This window comes from Vicia villosa, linkage group LG4 (genome assembly GCF_029867415.1).
Source record: "Vicia villosa cultivar HV-30 ecotype Madison, WI linkage group LG4, Vvil1.0, whole genome shotgun sequence".
Taxonomy (NCBI): Eukaryota; Viridiplantae; Streptophyta; class Magnoliopsida; order Fabales; family Fabaceae; genus Vicia; species Vicia villosa.
In genome coordinates, this window is record NC_081183.1 from 49,839,471 (window position 1) to 49,850,075 (window position 10,605).

Here is a 10,605-nt window from a genome sequence, read left to right on the forward strand (position 1 = left end):
GTATTAATTCTATTAGGCTTCCGCAACGACAATCTAAGCTTATCCAGAAAATGAGATACCAAGAAGAAAGAAAAGATATATATAAAGGGTAAATTTATTTTGTAAAGAACACAATTCAAACCCCCCTTTCTTATGTTTTTCTCCACCTTCACTATCAAACTTGTATTATGAATATGACAGTTTTGAAGTGGTGGTAACAACAAATCTAGTGAAGCTTCTATGAAACTTGTATGGTGAATATGACAATTTTGAACTGGGGAGCAACATATTATAAAATGCTTGATATTTATAAATAATTACGGATTGCATTAGCTTTATCTTTTTTAAATGTTTAATATACATCTTACTATATACCAAACAAACACCATGAGTCAATGTCCACTTCATTAAAATCACAAAAAAATGTATTCAAATAAAAAATTTAATGAAACATATTTATAAAACACTTTTTGTATTAATATAAATTTTTATAATGAAAGAGGGGTCTCTTTGGAAGTGGTTTTCCTTTAAAAAATACCTTCCACATCACAAATGTTCTCTCCGGTTGAAAAGCTCTATATCAATGACCTGCACCTTATATTGGTTCAAATGTTAGGATTTCCCCATATTCTTGGGTCCATGGAGCCACCTTAACAAGTAAATATCAAAATAAGTTATTTTTACAGCTTTGAATGGAAGACAAGATAAAAATTATTCTGACTACAAATTTAGATTACTGGTTCATATTCAGAGCCCTCCTTGAAACCAAGCTTCATGTGGCTTTTGATTTCCAACCTTAAAACTTTGGCCATTTCCTATATCAAGAACCAGTCCTAATAAGTGCAATCACCAAAAGTTGATCACCACTTCCAGGGTAAATAAACAGGTTTGCATAAATATTAAATATTAAAATGATACTAAAATTAGGAAGTAAAAAATTGGTAATAAGGTATTATCTGAATAATAGAACCCATACAAGCGTCCATAGAATAGAGATGGTAATAATCAACTGAATTTAGGGATTATACAGGAGAACCCTAGTACATTATTGAATTTTTTCCCTACTCAACAAAAACTTTTAACTAAAACACTCTGATTTTGTAAATTAAATAACTTAAGAACGACACAGTGACAAACTTTTGATCCCTAAAGCACGACATTTAAAGCTTTTTGCGTTCTTTTCATATTCATGTAGGTATTTGTTTCATCTCTTATGCATACATAAGCGTTCTCACTCGTTTGCTAAATAAAAAATGAGGGCTACCATAAGATAGAATATTTATCTGACATAATAATGTAAAGTTCTGATTGGATGAAATGCATGTACCCAAGGTTGTCAGAATTGAGTTTTTACCTTAACTTGTTTTGCATAGGTAAAATCAAAATTTAAAATCAAAGCGTAATATCATAGAGTTTATCTCATGTGAAAATAATACAAAATCTATATACACGACACACAAACAAAATACACATAAGCGTGCACACGCACGCACACATATTTAACTTGATTAAATTCATCTCTATATAATAAAAGTTCTTCAATAATATAACCAATATATGAAACTGAGTAAAATCATAAAGCGTGTAAGAAGTTTTCATGGGAAAATTATAAAATATACTTTATAAATGTGACTAAAAAAATAAAATCGGGACAAAAGAATGAAATCGTTAATATCACCCTAGAATACGATTTTACATAAAAAAAATATTTTTACATGCAATTTAACACGAAATGCTGACCTATAAACCAAAAATATATAGAAATTAGATTTTATGTCACAATTTTAACAACCTTGCATATACCTTTAGGTATTCTTGATTTTTAGGCAGCGTTGGACTAGTGTCAGCAATCATGTTAAAAGTGCTTATGTATTTGGTCACCTGTACGCAAAATTTAAAATCAATTATTAAAACCAAATCTTTTTTAATTTCATATCTCTCCCTTTGAAAAAAAATCTAAATACTATTTACTTAGATTCACGAACAATTTTGTATTTGCTTCATGGAAACTCTCGGTAGATTTATTAAATATATATTACCTTCTAATGGTAGGATAGCTAAAAACTTCTTTTAAGAGGAGATAAGTTGACATTGATATTTGTCAATATGTCTTTAAAAATCTCGATAGAGGAGTTGTAGTCTTTGAAAAATCCAAAATAGGAATTCCTATATATAAATATCAAAAGATGAACCAGTCTTATTCTTAAAACATATTGTTTAAACAAATATTTAAAATGTCATATATTTTGACTCACCCTTATCCCCTTCAAATTTATGTTGGCATTGGTTTGGAGAATGAGTTGTGCAAGTTGAGGTGCATAGTGACTTGAAGACAAATAAACTAGCATTAATAAAAGTCATTTTATTAAAAAAAGAATATTGAAAAGGAAAATACAAGTCATTTTACACAAATACTACCTACATATAACTCTCCCCACCGATAAAGAAATCATTGGTTCTGAGATTCGAAATTTGTTGAATCAATGCTTAAGAAAAACAAGGTGATCTCTCGCTATAAATCACAATTAGAATGTTAAATTGAATTGATTTAGTGATTATAAAACTAATTGATTTGTTAAATTGTTCTTAAAGTTATGTTTTTCATGTTTTCTAAAATCATATTCTATTAAGCTGAAATCTAAAGTTCATTGCCTATTACAAAATAATCTAGTAGTTTATATCACTAAACATAAACGTGAAACAAATAAATAATCAGAAGTGTTAAAATATAAACTAACCACAATTTCATCAATCACAAATAAATAATTAGAAGTGTTGGCGAAATAGGAGAAGCCAACTCCAGCAGGAGAATCAAGATAGAGCATGTGGGCTTGTATAATAAAAAATCCAAAATCATTTAATAAAAAAACTAAATGAAGTGAAGTGTTGTGTTTAACATGAAGCTTCTTTCAAACATGTATGGTGAATATGACAATTTTGATGTGGTGGTTAGAACAAATCTATTAAAGCTTCTATGAAACTTGTATGGTGAATATGACAGTTTTGACATGGGGAACTGTTAGAACAAGATTTGTTCTGATCAATATTCTTAGTTTGATGATAACAAGGATATGAATTTTGTGTGAGATAATGTGGTACTCTAATACATTGCAATTTCCCTTTCAGGAAATATATAAAGAGTATGCACATATCAGCGCTCAGAAGCTTTGTCTCAGAAGGTTCAGCATGCAACATCAGAACATGGTCTGGCAAGACATCAGAAGATGGTCAAGGCAGAATCAGAACATGGGTCTATGGAAGCATCAGAAGAACTTGAGATCAGAAGCAGAAGCACTGAAGTTCTCATGGTATCACGCTCAAAAGCACTTCAAGGTCAGAAGACAAGAAGATGCTATGCACCAAGCTATTTGACTCTGATGATATTCAAATATTATATTCACAAACATCAGATCAGAAGAAAGTACAGGTGGCAGGCTACGCTGACTGACAAAAGGAACGTTGGAAGCTATTAAAGGCAACGTCAGTAGACACAGCGTGAACAAGGCTCGAGGTAGTTGACAAAAGCGTGAAACATTAAATGCAAAGCTGTACGGAACACGCAAAGCATTAAATGCGCTCAACGGTCATCTTCTCAAACGCCTATAAATATGAAGTTCTGATGAGAAGCAAGGTTACCAATTCTGAACGAAATTATTCTGAAAGACTTGCTGAAACGCTGTTCAATTCAAAGCTCAGAAACTTCATCTTCATCAAAACTCACTACATTGCTGTTGTAATATATTAGTGAGATTAAGCTTAAACGTTAAGAGAAATATCACTGTTGTGATTATAGCTTTTCAGAAGCATTTGTAATACTCTTAGAATTGATTACATTAATTTGTAAGTAACTAGAGTGATCAAGTGTTGATCAGGATACTCTAGGAAGTCTTAGCTTGTGTCTAAGCAGTTGTAATTAGAGTGATCACGTGGTGGTCAGGATACTCTAAGAAAGTCTTAGCTTGTGTCTAAGCAGTTGTTCCTGGAGTGATCAGGTTGTGATCAGGATACTCTAGAAGACTTAGTCGCGGACTAAGTGGAAAACCATTGTAATCTGTTGCGATTAGTGGATTAAATCCTCAGGTGAGGTAAATCACTCCGTGGGGGTGGACTGGAGTAGTTTAGTTAACAACGAACCAGGATTAAAATAACTGCGCATATTGTTTTTATCGTTCAAGTTTTTAAGACTACACTTATTCAAACCCCCCCCCCCCTTTCTAAGTGTTTTTCTATCCTTCAGGAACAACATATTATAAACTGTTTAATATTTATATAAAATTACAAATTGCATGAGAATTATCTTTTTCAAATGTTTATTATGCATCCTACAATATACCAAACAAACACCATGAGTCAATGTCCACTTCATTAAAATCGGGTCAAAATATAAAATATGTTTTTAAAATTGACTTAAAATAAATAAAATTGGGTCAAAGAGTAAAATTGAACGATTTTACACGATTTCACATATTTCAAAGTGATTTAAATCATTAAAATCGTCCTAGAATACGATTTTACATAAATAAATATTTTTACTTGCGATTTAACACGAAATGCAAACCTAGAAACGTAAAATCTATAGACTTTAGATTTTGGATCGCAATTTTAACCACCTTGCATATACCTTTAGGTATTCTTGATTTTTAGGTGACGTTGGACAAATGTCACAATCATGTTAAAAGTTTTTGTGTTTCTGATCACCTGTACGCAAAATTTAAAACAATTATTAAAATGCGATCTATAATACCCCATATTAGTCTAGGCATGATTATTCATATAATTATGAAGTGCTAAGAGGGAAATAATGGATTAATGATAATTAAGAGAAGGTTAGTTGGAATAGAAAGATGTTGGTTAGAAACCAACCAATGGCAAGATTGTAGTTATGGCTTAGTTAGGGGACAAATTGGACTTTGAACACATCTTGCATGAACTTATGGCATAAGAGTAAATAAAGCATGGTATTATGGTGTTTCTAAATCAGATTTTTATAACTAAAGTGGAGGGAGTTTAGGAGAGAAGCTCATGGATGTCATCTTCAAGTTCCATTTTCGTACACCATGGACAATACTCACAAAATAGGTCATAACTTCTTGCTCATAACTCTGATTGTAACGATTCTGGTCTTGTTGGAAAGCTAACAAAATTCTCTACGATTTGCATATATGGTTCGTATTGGTAGGTGCTGTATTGATGGAGATAAATAGGTTTGAAGTTGATGGATCCATGCTGAATGTGTGTTAAGGTGTGGCTACGGATTTGATGAAGATGAAGTGAAACTTTGACTATGGTGGGAGTTCAATGGCAGCAAGAACACAATCTTAACCTCTCTAAATCCATGGTGAGTCCTTAGTTAGAGACTTGGGGAAATTTTGTGGGAAATTGCATGTTGGGGTTTTGGGTTTGAGTGATAAATCCATGAATCCATAATGATAAAAATGATTAATTGCTAATTGGTGATTCTATAAGATACACGCTGGCTGGATATGCTGTAAATTATTGCATGCAGGTGGTTTTGAGGGGTATAGACACCCCATTGCGGAACTGTTATGTTCTGAGTTTTTCTGCAATAATGATGGTCCGCTAAGCGGACTACGGTCGCTTAGCGGGTGTTGTTGTAATTCTCCAGATTATCGCTATCGTGCGCAAGATGCGTGAGTCATCCTTTTTCCGACATGTGTGGGATAAAGGTGATCTGAAGCTCAAGGTAGAATTCTGATTTGGCACTCGTGAGACTATCATGTACCATTGGCGACCAATGATAGAATAGGCGAAGTGTATCTTAGATCGGCTCTATGTGTGATGTATCTGGTAGAGTGTCTGTAGATACTCTGAGTAAAGAAATGTCAATCTTGGTATAGCATAGACATCTTGGTTTGAGAGATGCTAAGGAGTCTATAAGAGAGATGCTGGAAGTGCAAAGTGCAATTTCTTGCATCGTGGCTACACTCTGACTGTTAGAAGCACTGCAATGAAGGATGCGGCCGAGGAAGTCAGTTTAAAGTCAGATTCAAAGTGAAAAAGGAATTAGATGACTGTATAGATGGAGTGTGACTATGGGAGGATTGTTATATCAGTAGGTCGCACGAGTTATCAGAGGTGATACTACGCTAAGAGGATGAAGCCGTTTTGATTGGAAGAAGCGATGTAAGATTGTTAGAGTTATCATAAGCTGCAGTAGGTTATGAAGGGATCGTTATACTGTTTAAGTAACAAGACTTGTGGTAAGGGAAGACATAACAAGTTATGAACTGTGGGAATCAATGGCGAGAGACGAATCTCTAAGTCAGGGAGAATACGGCTTTCGACGTCATGGAACCGTAGTGTGTGACTAATGACGTGTTGAATAGATCTGGCCTAGAATGATAGAGTAAGTAGAGACTTGACTCTAGAGAGTACTCAACCTCGAGTGCTAGTTGGCGACGAATGTGCTTAACGTCTTGTCATGCGGTGTGTTGTATGAATCTTGAGGAAGGACTATTGTTATTAAAGGAATGGGTAAAGCTTAGTAAAGTATTGAAACTAAGTGGATTGTGGATATAGCGTGACTCAGATGATTTCAAAAGTATGCGTCTTGTTGGAATCAGAGTAGCGCAACGGATAAAGGAAGAACCGAATAAGTCTGGGGTAGAAATGAACGGGCTATTTGTAGGATTTTATGTTGGGATGAAAATATCTTCCTGAGGGAAATTGTCGAAGCAGCGTTTCGTTCATTCCAGTCTCTCGAGAATCCACCATAATCTCGAGAAATGTTGTCAATGAGTCAGATTAGGAGGAGACCTTGTGGATGACGTATGGTCCGATGTTCGTAGATTATCAGTTGAGCTTGTAAGCAACAAGGGTTGGACATAGCATCGTGATCGCCGGAATGCTGAAGAGTAGTGAGGATTTTCAGTTGGCGCAAGTTCTTTGTGGTTATGTCTTGTGTACTATGATCGCGCAGGAAGACTTGGACAATGGTTACAGGTCAGCTGTGGAATTTCACCTCTCATCAGTAGAATCTTGTGTGAAGTTGTCGAATGTCAAGGCTATAGTTGCAAGATGTTACACCTTCGTGGTTTGCGGTGACAGTTATTATGTCTAAACTTGAGTAAGGGTTAAAGTAAGGAGATTCAGTTGTATAAGTAAAGGTAAACTTGGGACAACCATCTTAACACTTTGGAAACCAGAAGTTAAGACCAAGACATTTGGCTAACGCCTAACGTCATTGTATGGACTTTTGTGGAGAATAATTTGAAGTGTCGTCATAAAAAGGAATATTGTGGCAAGAAGTCTTGGATGTGAAGTAATTCAAGGAACCTTAGTGAATCAGTAAGTGTGTTAGACAAGGGTGAGCACAGCAGAGTTTGAATAGCAGATATCCAACATGAGTGGATTACTAGGGTTCTGAAGTTCTGGAGTTTCAGTGCAGAGCAGTGAAGGTCAAGGACCCTGAAAGGATCTTTCCCCAGGTATGTTAAGACGAAGTACCTGAATAGACGTGTTGCTTGACGGTTAAGGTTTCTAATCATGTATAGTGGGACGCAAGTATTTTGGAAGAGTATGTTTCTCCGTATAGAATGATCCTCAGACAGAGTAGTGAGATTATCTAAAGATGAATGTGAGTAACATTATTTCCCTTGGTTGTATAGATATGAAGGGTTAATTTTCGCGGTGAACGGAAGGAATTCGAGGACGAATTCTATTTAAGGGGGGGAGAATGTAATACCCCATATTAGTCTAGGCATGATTATTCATATAATTATGAAGTGCTAAGAGGGAAATAATGGATTAATGATAATTAAGAGAAGGTTAGTTGGAATAGAAAGATGTTGGTTAGAAACCAACCAATGGCAAGATTGTAGTTATGGCTTAGTTGGGGGACAAATTGGACTTTGAACACATCTTGCATGAACTTATGACATAAGAGTAAATAAAGCATGGTATTATGGTATTTCTAAATCAGATTTTTATAACTAAAGTGGAGGGAGTTTAGAAGAGAAGCTCATGGATGTCATCTTCAAGTTCCATTTTCGTACACCATGGACAGTACTCACAAAACAGGTCATAATTTCTTGCTCATAACTTCGATTGTAACGATTCTGGTCTTGTTGGAAAGCTAACAAAGTTCTCTATGATTTACATATATGGTTTGCATTCGTAGGTGCTGTATTGATGGAGATAAATAGGTTTGAAGTTGATGGATCCATGATGAATGTGTGTTAAGGTGTGGCAACGGATTTGATGAAGCTGAAGTGAAACTTTGACTATGGTGGGACTTAAATGGCAGCAAGAACACAATCTTAACCTCTCTAAATCCATGGTGAGTCCTTAGTTAGAGACTAGGGGGAAAATTTGTTGGAAATTGCATGTTGGGGTTTTGGGTTTGAGTGATAAATCCATGAATCCATAATGATAAAAATGATTAATTGCTAATTGGTGATTCTATGTGATACATGCTGGCTGGATATGCTGTAAACTATTGCATGCAGGTGGTTTTGAGGGGTATAGACACCCCATTGCGGAACTGTTATGTTCTGAATTTTTCTGCAATAATGATGGTCCGCTAAGCGGACTACGGTCGCTTAGCGGATGTTGTTGTAATTCTCCAGATTATCGCGAGTCCACTAAGCGGAAGATGCTGATTGCAGAATTTTAATTCTTTCCCCTGAGTGCAGTTTGGCTCCATGTTTGGAACCGAGCTCTTCTCCGACTAATAGTATGCTTCTATTTGACTCGTGCGTGGTGCTTTACGACGCGTGCTATTGTCTTTTCCATTCGATTACTTATGTTGCATGTTATGCATAATATTAAGTATGTTTATTCAATAACTCTTGTCTATTCCTTTGTGATTGATTATGAATACTATGGTGAGACAAGATATGAAAATGTGTTGATGTCCAATGTTTCGGTTAAACATTCGGATTTGTTGTCTTATATGACTTTGCGCTTGTTATTCGTGTGGTATGCTAGAATCGAAGTGGGCCACTACTAAGTGGTAAGGCACCACTGTGTATGGACTGGTTTCCAATTTACCATTGCGATTTGCTCGTGAGAGTCTATAGGGCGTGTCTCACTTGCAGAACACATCGGCGTTCTTGGTATGACAAACACACCTGAGCTACCATTGCAGTGTGCTTGTGAGAGTATTTACGGCGTGTCCCACTTGCAGAACACACTTGGCGTGATTGGTCTGGTGGAGTAGTGATGCCACTTAGGCGATATCACCTGGATACTCACCTCTAGATGAGCCATGTAGGCTACACCACTAGGCTCCTAACCGGATGGGCTTGTACGGTCAATTAGGCGTATTCGCACTTGGGGGAACCATATTGCGTATGGATGATGACGAGGCCGTGATGCCGTGTAGGCAATGTCACCGTTGTAACTTGTCACGGATGAACTTCCATGTAGGATCCGCTTGTTTCATCTAGCGATGGTCTTGTGCGAGTCTTTTTGAAGACAGGTACTTGGCGACTCACCGAGGGTGTGTGTGCGGCCTAGGTAGTTGGTTGTCACCACTTCTGGATTCCCCATACATGGGTATGGGTTTGAATATGTGTTTGTTGTACTATTTGTGTGTACTTGTGATATGATGACTCCTATGGTGGACGAATCATGTGTTTGCTCCGTATTTGTACCAGATGTGAGGACTAACCTCGAATCAATGGTGGATTCGGTTTTGTGATGCATGTACCCTTTAGATCCGAGTGGACCCATAGGATAGGGGGACTCACTGAGATTTAGTAATCTCTCCCCAATCAACTTATATTTTTTTCAGGTGCAGTTTAGTAGCGTTTGGTCAGTAGCAGGTTTGGACTAAAGACTTGGAAGTGGTGATGGCTCGGAGACCTCGTCAGATCTTATTTTCCGCTGTGCAGATCCATTGAAGACACATGTTTTATTTTTCCTAGTAGAATTTCATGTTGTATTTAATATGAATCTTTCTATATCTATAGCTTTTGTATGTACTCAATATCAATTTATAACGTTTCATGCATAATATACTAGTCAGTTATGTTTGGGGTGTTACATAATCTTTTTTAAATTTCATATCTCTCCCTTTGAAAAAAATCTAAATGCTATTTACTTAGATTCACGGAAAATTTTGTATTTGCTTCTTGGAAACTCTCGGTAGATTTATTAAATATATATTGCCTTGTAATGGTAGGATAGCTACAAACTTCCTTTGAGAGGTGATATGTTCACCTTAATATTTGTCAATATGTCTTTAAAAAACTTGATAGAGGAGTTATAATCAGTAAAAAAATCCAAAATAGGAATTCCTATCTACAAATATCAAAAGATGAACCAGTCTTATTCTTCAAACATATTGTTTAAACAAATATATAAAATGTCATAAATATTGACTCACCCTATTCCCTTCAAATTTATGTTGGCTTTGGTTTGGAGAATGAGATGTGCAAGTTTAGGGGCATAGTGAACTGAAGACAAATAAACTAGAATTAATAAATGAATATTGAAAAGGAAAATACAAGTCATTTTACACAAATACTTCCTACATAACGCTCCCCACTGATAAAGAAATCATTGGTTCTGAAATTGGAAATTTGTTGAATCAATGCTTAAGTAAAACAAGGTGATCTCTCGCTATAAATCACAATTAGAATGTTATATTAAATTGATTTA